Source organism: Heteronotia binoei, chromosome 1 (genome assembly GCF_032191835.1).
Source record: "Heteronotia binoei isolate CCM8104 ecotype False Entrance Well chromosome 1, APGP_CSIRO_Hbin_v1, whole genome shotgun sequence".
Lineage (NCBI taxonomy): Eukaryota > Metazoa > Chordata > Lepidosauria > Squamata > Gekkonidae > Heteronotia > Heteronotia binoei.
The window spans coordinates 32,443,083-32,455,117 of NC_083223.1; positions in this window are offsets into that span (position 1 = coordinate 32,443,083).

A 12,035-nucleotide genomic window follows, 5' to 3' on the forward strand; every position below is an offset into this window, starting at 1 on the left:
TACTGACCTATCAGCTTGATGTCTATACCTGGAAAAGTTTTAGAACAAATCATCAAACAATCGGTCCTGGAACATTTAGAAAGAATGGATGTCGACTTCCGGGTGAGGAAAATGTCGAGCTGAGCTGCTTCTCATAACGGGAGCAGGCTGGAACTTCTGTTCGGGGTAGTGGAAGGCAAATTAATGCCGACTGCCTACTTTTCTCAGTTAGAGATTAGTCTAAGATATGCACAGGAAACTTTGAGGAGATTTACCTTGGCTAAAGGGGAGTCCCAGGGGAGGGGCTCCTTTGAGGGGTCTCCGGAGAAGAGTTGCATTTTCATCATCTGTAGAAGTTCTCAGAGTCATTTATTTGACATAAGCTCGACAGAATCCTAACCTTCTTGGACTTTGTTAAACATCTAAAGCTACACAAGACCAGTGTGGATCTGGATAATTGGCAGAAAAGGTACAGATTACTATCTTTCATTCCGGGACTATTTACAGCTAAACAGAATAAATTCAGAAGGTGGGAAATGGAAATTTAGAAAGCTTGGAAGAAGAAGGGAGGAAGAGGTGAAATTTGGACTTTGTACATTTAAAGGACAGTGCTAAAAAGTGGAAAGAAATTTATTGTTTGGTCTACTTGCGGTTTTGAAAAAAGAGCACCATTGTCACAGACCTGCAGCATATACAATCAACATAGGAAGTACGTCAATTATTGTGAGATCTCTTTACCAGTGAAAATGAGATTTGGTGGCAAGTAAAGCAGGAAGTAGCGGATGAAAAGCCTACTCTAGAATTATAATACCATTGAGAAACATCGGCGGCCATTGCAAGGAGGTCAAAATTAAAATAATGTTTTTAAAGTGTTTGGGATATTAAAAATTGTTGGAATTAATTGAGATGATGATAAGAAGATAAATACTATTGGACATATTGTTTATAATGGACTTTAGAAGCCTTTAAAAGAAAAAGGGAAAAAAATTTCAGAGAGAAGCAAAAAGTTGCAACCACCATTTTGAAGGATTTAAAAATGTAAAAAATTAATATCTCGGTCTGGGAAGCTCTGAGGATGGCGAAATTAGGCTTGTTGTAAAAAGCAAGCTGTAATCTTTTGAACCTGATAGTCAAATTTGAAATTGGTGAGAGCAAAATTTTCGGTGTTTTTAAATGTCAGAACACAAGAAAACCCGTACAAGGGCTACTTTATTGGAGAAAATGCAAGATCAATTAGAGGCAATGGAGGCCAGAATGATGAAAGGCATGAAAGAGATGATAACTGCATCAAAAAAATTATAGAAGAGATTAAAAAAGATATGGAAGATCTCAGAAAGGAGACAGAGGAAACATCTAAGAAAGTGCAAGGAGGTAGAAGGGAGGAATGAAAGTACATGACTCCACCTTGACAATCCGTGACTGCAAATTGGTGGAGACTCAGATACGTCTGAGGGGAATACCTGAAAAGGAAGACGGTGACTTGAAAGAATATATAATGAAAATAATTGCAGAATTTTTAGAGGAAGATCCTGAAGAGACTAAAAATATGTATGACTATATGTATAGAGTGAACTCACTCTATGCCAAGAAAAATAATTTACCAAGAGATGTTGTCATAAAATACATGACAAAAGAAATGGTGGGAAAGATAATGAATAAAAATTTTGAAAAGACATTGATAGTGGGAGGCAGCAGAGTAAGAATTATGAAGGAGTTGCCAAGGCAAGTGATAAATGATAGAAGAACATGTAAAAAACTGACAGAAAAATTACGGGACAATGAAATGAGGTTTAGATGGATAATACCTGAAGGTTTGAGTTTTGCACTTCAGGGGAAAAGAATCACAATTACAAATGCACAGGAACTGCGTACATTTTATGAAGAACATAAAGAATTTGCACCATGATGGCTTACAAATTATTGTCTTGGAATGTAAATGAACTAAATTCACCACAAAAAAGGGCAACGTTTCATTGGATTAAAAAACAAAATTGTAATATAGTTTTTTTACAAGAAGTGCACATTAAACAAAAGGATTACAAATTTTTATGGAATAAACAATTGGAGTTAGAATTTTTTTCATTGGCTGAAGAAAAGGGGAGTGATTTTTTATACCAAACAAGAATTAGAGCCAAAATTAGTGTTTAAAGATAAAGATGGAAGATTTATAGCAGTAGAAATAATATAAAATGCAAAAAAAAAAGTTGTTATAGGGACTGTATGCACCTAATGGTGCAAAGAATGTTTTTTAAAAGACATTATACAACAATTTGATTAACTGACATGACCAAGTTTTGATAATGGGAGACTTTAATGGAACAATTAAGAACTCACTGGATAGGTCTGGGGGGAAAAATAATAACTAAGAAGGAAAATTGCCAAAGTCTTTTTTTGAATTGGTCAAACAAGAAAATTTGGAGGACATATGGAGGAAATTTAATCCTGAAGTGCGGGACTATACCTTTTTTTCAGCAAGACGTAAAACTTTTTCCAGAATTGACATGTTGTGGGGCACTAAAGATTTAGGTCTTATAACCTAAAATAGAGATTTTACCTAAAATTGGGGCAGACCATAACCCAATAATGCGGATGACAAAATTGTCTAAGAAGTTGAGAAGATGGAGATTGAATGAAGATTTACTACAGAATAAAGAAATAGTGACATACCTAGAAAATGAAACTGAAGCTTTCTTTCAAATGAATGACAAAGAGGATATAGAATTTCAGATGGTCTGGGATGCCTATAAAGCAGTAATGAGAGGAATATTAATCTCTTTGAATAATAAAGATAAGAGAGCAAAAGAAAAACAGCTGTTGGACATTCGAAATGAAATAAAGAAAAAAGAAGGGGAGTTGAGAAAAAGGCCAGGGAAAAAGAAAATTATAAGGGAAATTACAATATTACAAACGCAAATGAAACATTTGTTAAATAAAGAATTGAGCCACCTAGTGGGAAGGGCGGGATATAAATCTCAGATAAATAAATAAATAAATAGAATTGGAATGGAATTTGAAAAGACTGTAGCAGAAATCTTTTGAGGGAGCAAATAAACCTGGAAAGTATTTGGCTTGGCAACTGAAGAAAAAGAGAGAAAATAAAATTATTAATAAAATTGTGGTAGATGGAAGAGAGGTGGTTAACCAAGAGGGAATAAAAAGAGAATTTTAAAGTATTATGCCAAGTTGTTTAAAGGTGTTAAAATAAAGAAAGAAAAGACGGATGAGTATTTACAAAAGATAAAAATAGAACCCTTAACAGAAAATATGCGAAAAGTTTTGAATGATCCAATTGAAAAAATAGAAATTGAAGCAGCAATTAATGCAATGAAAAATGGAAAGGCACCTGGGCCAGATGGATATACAGCTAAATATTTTAAAACTTTTAAAGATGAGATAATACTGAAATTGCAGAAGTTGATGAACATGATAAGAATAAAAGGGAAGGAAGGTGTTATTTCGTTGATACTAAAGAAAGATAGAGATATGTATAAATTATGTATAATTTTTTTGTTCTTATGTTCTTATGTCATGAATGTAAAAAATTACAGACCAATTTTGTTATTAAACAATGACTATAAAATATATCTTATCTTGTAAACCTCTATCATGTCACTGCGGGGTGACATGATAGAGGTTTACAAGATAATGCATGGGATGGAGAAAGTAGAGAAAGAAGTACTTTCTCCCTTTCTCACAATACATGAACTCGTGGGCATTCGATGAAATTGCTGAGCAGACAGGTTAAAACAGATAAAAGGAAGTACTTCTTCACCCAAAGGGTGATTAACATGTGGAATTCACTGCCACAGGAAATGGTGGCGGCCACAAGCACAGCCACCTTCAAGAGGGGTTTAGATAAAAATATGGAGCAGAGGTCCATCAGTGGCTGTTAGCCACAGTGTGTGTGTGTGTGTGTGCGTGTGTGTGTGTATGTGTGTGTGTATATATATATATATAATGTTTGGGTTTTTTGGCCACTGTGTGACACAGAGTGTTGGACTGGATGGGCCATTGGCCTGATCTAACATGGCTTCTCTTATGTTCTTATGTCATGAATGTAAAAAATTACAGACCGATTTTGCTATTAAACAATGACTACAAAATATATACAAGAATCTTGGCAGAACGGCTTAAACAACATTTGATAAATTTTATAAAGGAAGATCAAGCGGGGTTTCTTCCCAAAAGGCAAATAAGAGACAATATCAGAACTGTTGTAAATATTGTAGAATATTATGAAAGACATCCAGAAAAGGAAGTAGCATTATTCTTTGCGGACGCAGAGAAAGCATTTGACAATTTAAATTGGGATTTTATGTTTGCAGTAATGGAAAAAATGGAGCTGGGAGAAAGCTTTATAAGAATGATAAAAGCAATATATACTGAGCAACGTGCAAACTTATGTATAAATGCTGATCTTACAGAAGACATGATAATTAGTAAAGGTACAAGACAAGGTTGTCCACTTTCTCCACTGTTGTTTATAATGACTCTTGAAATATTACTGATGCAGATCCAACAAGATAAAGAAATAGAAGGATTAAAAATAAAAGGATTTACTTACAAATACAGAGCATTTGCAGTTGATATAATGTTTATAAATGAAAACCCCATACAAGTCACACCTTTGTTGTTAGCCAAAGTACAAGAATATGGGGAGTTGGCGAGACTATGTATTAATAAAGAAAAATCAATGTAAAAATATGCAAATAAATAAGCAACAAGAATTGCAGAGTCCAAAGTAAAATATTTGGGTGTGGAGATAACAATGAAGAATATTGATCTGTTTAAAAATAATTATGAGAAGCTATGGCGTAAAATGGATGAAGTTATGTTAAAATGGAATAAACTTAATTTGTCATTGCTGGGTAGAATAGCTGCAATTAAAATGAATATTATACCAAGAATAATGTATTTGTTTCAAACTATTCCCACTGTGAAAGATAGTAAACAATTTGATAAATGGCGAAGAAAAATTTCAGAATTTGTGTGGGCTGGGAAGAAACCAGGGATCAAAATGAAAATTTTGACAGATGCAAAAGAGAGAGGTGGATTTCAACTACTGAATTTAAAATTATATCAGGAAGCAGTTTGTTTAGTGTGGATAAAAGAATGGATAACGCTGTTAAACAAAAAACTCTTAGTGCTAGAAGGTCACGGAAATAAATTTGGCTGGCACGCGTATTTGTATTATGGAAAAAAGAAGATGGACGTTTTTTTCTCTCACCATTATATAAGAAATAATTTGCTAAATACATGGATGAAATATAAGAAATATGGAGATGAGAGGAGACCGTTACGGATAGTGCCAGCTGAAATAATAAAAATAACAGCTGAGATAGGTGAAGAAAAGTGGTTGTCATATAATCAATTATTAAAAATACAAAGTGGCAAAATAGAATTGAAAACTGTTGAAGAGTTGAATAATAAATATGATTGGTTCCAAATGCAACAAATAAAGAGTTTGGTGATTAATGATATCAAAACTGAAGGAATAAGAAAAGAACAAACAGAAATGGAAAAAGTTCTGCTTGGAGATAATGAAAAATTAATTTCAAAAATATATAAATTACTTTTAAAATGGTCTACGGAGGATGAAGTAGTGAAATCTCAAATGATCAAGTGGGCAATTAATGTAAATAAAGAAATACAGATGGAATACTTGTGGAAGAATTCTATGAAGTTTTCGACGTGTCATAGTATTAAAGAGAGCTGTTTTAAAATGATGTATAGATGGTATATGACTCCTAAAAATTGGCAAAGATGAACAAAAAGATGCCAGACAGATGTTGGAAATGTAAAAAACATGAAGGTTCTTTCTACCATATGTGGTGGACTTGTGAAAGAGCAAAAAAGTATTGGCAGATGATTCAGCAAGAAATTTCTAAGATCTTGGGATATGAATTTAAGAAAGTTGCAGAGACTTTTATGTTGGGATTACAAATGGAAAAATTTCCAAAAGAAGATATAACTGTAATTTGGTACTTGCTTTCAGCTGCTAGGACATTATATGCACAGTTGTGGAAGCAAGAAAAAATACCAGAGAAATGGGATTGGATTTTAAAAGTTATGACATGGAGTGAAATGGACAAATCAACAAGAATATTAAGAGACTATGATTTAGAAGTTTTTAAGACGGAGTGGAAAAAGTTTAGAAGATATGTAGAAAAAGAGTGGAAAATAAAAGGACATTGGACAATTTTTGATAATGATTACGTTTTAGAACGAAGAATATAAATTTTTGTTTTAATAGTTAAGGGTACCTTTAAATTTTAGCATTTTAAGTAAATAACACTGGCGGGGGTCAAGTAACGGGGGGAGGGGTTGGTAGAAAATAATATATGGGATATATAAAAGAAGTTATTAAAGATGTAAGAAATAGATTTATTACCATATGTTACCAATAAAATTCTTTTAATTAGAAAGAATGGATTTCATTACTAAGAGCCAGCATGGGTTTCTCAAGAACAAGTCATGTCAGACTAACCAGATCTCTATTTTTGAGAAAGTGACGACCTTGCTGGATCAGGGGAATGCTGTAGACATCGTTTATCTTGATTTCAGTAAGGTTTTTGATAAGGTTCCACATACTATCCTTGTTGACAAGTTGGCAAAATGTGGTTTGGATCCTGTTACCGTTAGGTGGATCTGTAACTGGCTAACTGATTACACCCAAAGGATGTTTGTGAATGGTTCCTCATCCTCAGTTCAATTACTGACTTTATCAATCATTTGGATGAAAGAATAGAGGGAATGTGGTTTATTAAATTTGCAGGTGATACTAAATTGGGAAGGGTTGCAAATACAGTAGAAGACAGAAACAGGATACAGGACGATCTTGACAGGCTGGAAAACTGGGCTGAAACAAATAAAACAAATTTTAACATCGGGAAATGTAAAGCTCTGAATTTAGGTAGGAAATATCCAATGCATACTAATATACATTGGGGCCAAAAATTCTAAATGTAAATACACGTTGATAAGGTTCCACATACTATCCTTGTTGACAAGTTGGTAAAATGTGGGTTGGATCCTGTTACCGTTAGATGGATCCGTAACTGGCTGACAGGTTGCACCCAAAGGATGTTTGTGAATGGTTCCTCATCCTCTTGGAGAGTGACAAGTGGAGTGCCTCAAGGATCTGTCCTGGGACCTGTTTTCTTCAACATCTTTATCAATGATTTGGATGAAGGAATAGAGGGAATGTGGCTTATTAAATTTGCAGGTGATACTAAATTGGGAAGGCTTGCAAATACAGTAGAAGACAGAAACAGGATACAGGATGACCTTGGCAGGCTAAAACTGCGCTAAACCCAATAAAATGGATTTTAACAGGGAGAAATGTAAAGTTCTGCATTTAGGTAAGAAAAATCCAATGCATGGTTATAGGATGGAAATGGATTTTAACAGGGAGAAATGTAAAATTCTGCATTTAGGTAAGAAAAATCCAATGCATGGTTATAGGATGGGGGAGACTTGTTTTAGCAGTAGTATGTGAGAAAAGGATCTAGGGGTCTTATTGGATCATACGCTGAACGTGAGTCAACAGTATGATGCAGTGGCTAAAAAGGCAAATGCAATTTTGGGTTGTATCAACAGAAGTATAGTGTCCAGATCACGTGAAGTGATGGTACCTCTTTACTCTACTTTGGTAAGACCTCACCTGGAGTATTGTGTTCAGTTTTGAGCACCACATTATAAGAAGGATATAGACAAGCTGGAACGGGCCCAGAGGAGGGTGACGAAGATGGTGAGGGGTCTGGAGACCAAGTCTTATGAGGAAAGGTTGAAGGTGCTGGGGATGTTTAACCTGAAGAGGAGGCATCTGAGAGGTGATATGATCACCATCTTCAAGTACTTGAAGGGCTGTCATATAGAGGATGATGTGGAATTGTTTTCTGTGGCCCCGGAAGGTAGGACCAGAACCAATGAGTTGAAATTAAATCAAAAGAGTTTCCAGCTCAACATTAAGAAGAACTTCCTGACCATTAGAGCGATTCCTCAGTGGAACAGGCTTCCTCGGGAGGTGGTGGGCTCTCCTTCCGTGGAGGTTTTTAAACAGAGGCTAGATGGCCATCTGACAGCAATGAAGATCCTGTGAATTTAGGGGAGGTGTTTGTGAGTTTCCTGCATTGTGCAGGGGGTTGGACTAGATGACCCTAGTCCTGACCCGACACTCCCGCCGAGTGAGGGTGATGATCGGGGAGAATGGCCTGGGAAGCACGAGTGAGAGTGCCCGACCCATCAGTGGCGAGGAGTGGGAAGAACCCCAACCCAAGAAAGGTGAGGGTCCAGAGTTACCTGGCCCTGACAAAGAAGAAGAGGTCAGACCGGACGAGCGAGGAATACAGTGAGAAATGAGATGGCCGACATGGCAAGGGGTCTGAGGGATGAGATCCAAGCCAATGCCACTTTTATGGCGCAAGAAATTAGAAGGCAACTCGACCAAGTGTTGAGACCCGCCGACCAGAGGGGAATACCAATATCCCCTCTGGGAAAACAACTGGCGCTGCCACCGATACCAGCCCCGATGTCACAACCAATGGCACCACTACCAGTTCATCGAGATTACGGTAGAAGAAGAGAGCAAGATTCTACATTTGATGGGGACCCCGAAGAAGTGGAGTACTTCTCCATCCAAGCCAATAGTTACATGCGCTACTGGGGAAACCCCTTTCCTGACGAATTCAGCCGGTTGGTCTACCTGGGGTCGAAGCTGAAAGGGGCAGCCAAACGATGGCACGTGAATTTGTACAAGACCAGGAGCCCCAAATTGGATACAGTAGCCACCTTCCTGCAAGCTCTACTCATGCAGTACGAAGACCTGCTACAGGAAACTCAAGCGCTGACCGCCCTCCAAGACATGCAGCAGGGGTTGAAATCGGTGCGTGAGTATGCGGCCAAATTTAGAGCAAATTCCACTAAGGTTCGGGATTGGAATGAACTCATGAAGATAGAACAGTTCCAGAAGGGCCTGAACGCAAGCGTGGTAGATAGAGCTCTGCAATAAGCTCATCCCACCACAATGGTGGGATGGGTGCAATTAGCAGGTGAAGTAGAGACGAAAATGAAAAGAGTGGCCCTACAACAGCAACAGCAGCAAGGGGGAAAGGGGGAATGTGAACCTCCGGGGGGGCAAAATCTGAAGGGAAAAAGGCTACTTCGGCGGGAGGAGCCACCAAGCCGACTACTCCCCGCAGATGTTTCCAATGTGGGGATCTAAATCACTTAGCGGCCAACTGCCCAGAACGACCTCGAAGCCCCCCCCCCCCTTACTCCAAAGCCCAGCGCGCATCAGCACCTAAGAAGACTTCAAGAATCGGCAAAGGGGAGCACCATAGCAACTACTTCCATGGATGAAGAAACAATCATCATCGATGAGCTGAGTGAGATGTCCTGGGAGGATGAGCCAGTGAGACACGGGAGCGACCTGCACTGAGAGGTGCCGAGCAGCAGGTCGTGGAATTAACGGCACCATTGAGGGTGAGAATAACTGGATCTTTATTTTTTGTCCCATTGACTTTATTAAATTCAAAACTAAAGAGATTTGTGCATGTGCGGGCCCTGATTGTTTCAGGATGCACTAGAGAAATAATTACCCCCAAATTAGTGGATACTCTGGGTCTCCCCAAAGTTCTCTTGCCCCAGCCCATACAGTTTGAATAGATGGACGGGACAGTAATATAAGGGGAACCCTGCATGGAACAGACTCAAGCTGTGCCAGTAGGCATAGAAAATCATTGGAATACCGGACTTTTTGTGATTGCTCCTTCCGCATCTTTCGACGTGGTTTTAGGAGTAGGTTGGCTGGCGAAACACGAGCCAGACATTAAATGGGGAGACCAAATCATAGACTTCACTGCCAGTAAGTGCGATGGTCACCAATAGGATGAGGCTTGGGGTATGGAACCTCCCCCTAGGAATGAAAGACTATGCTTAACAGTAGAAGAGGTGCGCTCCATTCCCAAAGAATACAAGAGGGGTATTTAGCGAAGAGGAGGCAAATGAACTTCCCCTCCTTCGAAATACCGACTGTGCCACAGAGCTAATCCCAGGGCAGGAACTCCCCAAAGCAAAACTATACTCCATGGGGTGGACAGAGAAGGCAGAACTAAGGAAATTCTTAGATAAAAATCTAAAGAGAGGATTTATCAGACCAGCAACAGCCCCACATGCCGCCTCAGTACTGTTTAGAAAGAAGAAGGATGGGGGGCTTAGACTTTGCACAGATTTTTGAGGGATCAATGGGATTTCCACCTCAAATGCCTATCCCATACCATTGATTAAGGACCTGTTGAGTATGGTTTCGGAAGGGAAAATCTTCACAAAGTTGGACTTAAGGGATGCTTACTTTAGAGTACGCATAAAGGAAGGGGACGAGTGGAAAACCGCCTTCAATACTCCCATGGGTGAATTTGACTACCTAGTCATGCCGTTTGGATTACAAGGGGCTCCTGGAGTTTTCATGAATTTCATCAATGAAGTACTAAGGGAGTGTTTATATAAAGGGGTCATGGTGTACCTGGATGATATAATTATTTATTCAAAAGATTTAAAGTCTCATGTGAAATTAGTGCGGGAAGTGCTCAGCACTCTGTACGAACACAAACTATACGCTAAATTGTCCAAGTGCGAGTTCCACAAAACAGAACTGGATTATTTGGGATACAGAGTGTCTGGAAAGGGACTGACAATGGACCCTGCAAAGATACAAGCAGTATTAGATTGGGAACCCCCGAGGACACGTAGACAGCTCCAATCTTTCCTCGGATTCGTGAATTTTTACCATAATTTCATTCAGGGCTTTGCACACACCATGTTGCCATTAACGGACCTCCTTAAAATGAAAGAAAAGGGTCCGGAAGCAAAAATACCAAGCACCGAACTAGTATGGGCAGCCAAGTGCCAGGAGGCTTTTAATAAACTGAAAAGGCTGTTCACCAGTGAACCTATTCTTAGCCACCCAGATGAATTGCGACCTTTCGTGGTCCAATGTAACGCCTCCGACGTCGCGGTGGGAGCAATATTAATGCAAGCAGATGATGAAGGGAGGTTACGGCCCTGTGCATACATCTCTAAAAAAATTTCCCAAGAACAGCGGAATTGGTCCATGTGGGACAAAGAGGCCTTTGCCGTGACTTTTGCATTAAAAACCTGGAGGCCTTGGCTAGAGGGAACCCAAGTTCCATTCGAAATTTGGACAGATCACAAGAACTTAGAAGCCCTTACGGGACGACAGAAACGAACTGAAAAACAAATTCAGTGGGCGGGATTTTTTGCCAAATTTGACTATACCTTAAAGCATATCCCTGAATCAAAAAATTTCTTGGCTGATGCCCTATCTCGACTTCCTTAACACAACAGTCAAAGGGAGGAAGTTATTGACTCTATCATATCACCCGATCACCTAGTTGGGGTAGTCACTACTAGGTCCAAAACAAAAAAAGGTAACATAGAGGAAAAATGGGGAGAAGAACAACTAATCACGGAGGTAGAAAAAGAGGGAGATACCAAACCAGAAGGAGTTAAAAAGGGGGAGGGAGGATTTTGGTACCGGGAAGGGAAACTCTACATACCAGAAAGCCTCTGGAAAGAAGTGTTACAATTTTGCCATAATAGTAAAATTTCAGGGCACTTTGGCTATGTGAAAACATTACATTTGGTCAATCGACAATTTTGGTGGACGCATATGAAAAAGGACATTTTGAGTTATGCGTCAACCTGCCTGGTATGCATCATGGCCAAGAACAGGGGAGGGAAACCCCCCAGTTTGCTACAACCCTTAGAAACCGCCGGAAGACCGTGGTCAGTAGTCTCAATGAACTTTATTGTAGAACTTCTCATGCCTCAAGGGAAAACAGTAATATTGGTAATAGTGGACACTTTTTCAAAGCAAGCTCATTTCATCCCATGCCCAGAACTACCCAATGCAAAGAAGCTAGCATATTTGTTTTTCCAACATGTGGTCAAATTACACTCCTTCCCTGATAAGGTCATTAGCGACAGGGGCCCACAATTCATTGCCAACTTCTGGCGGGAGTTTTGCAAACTGGCAT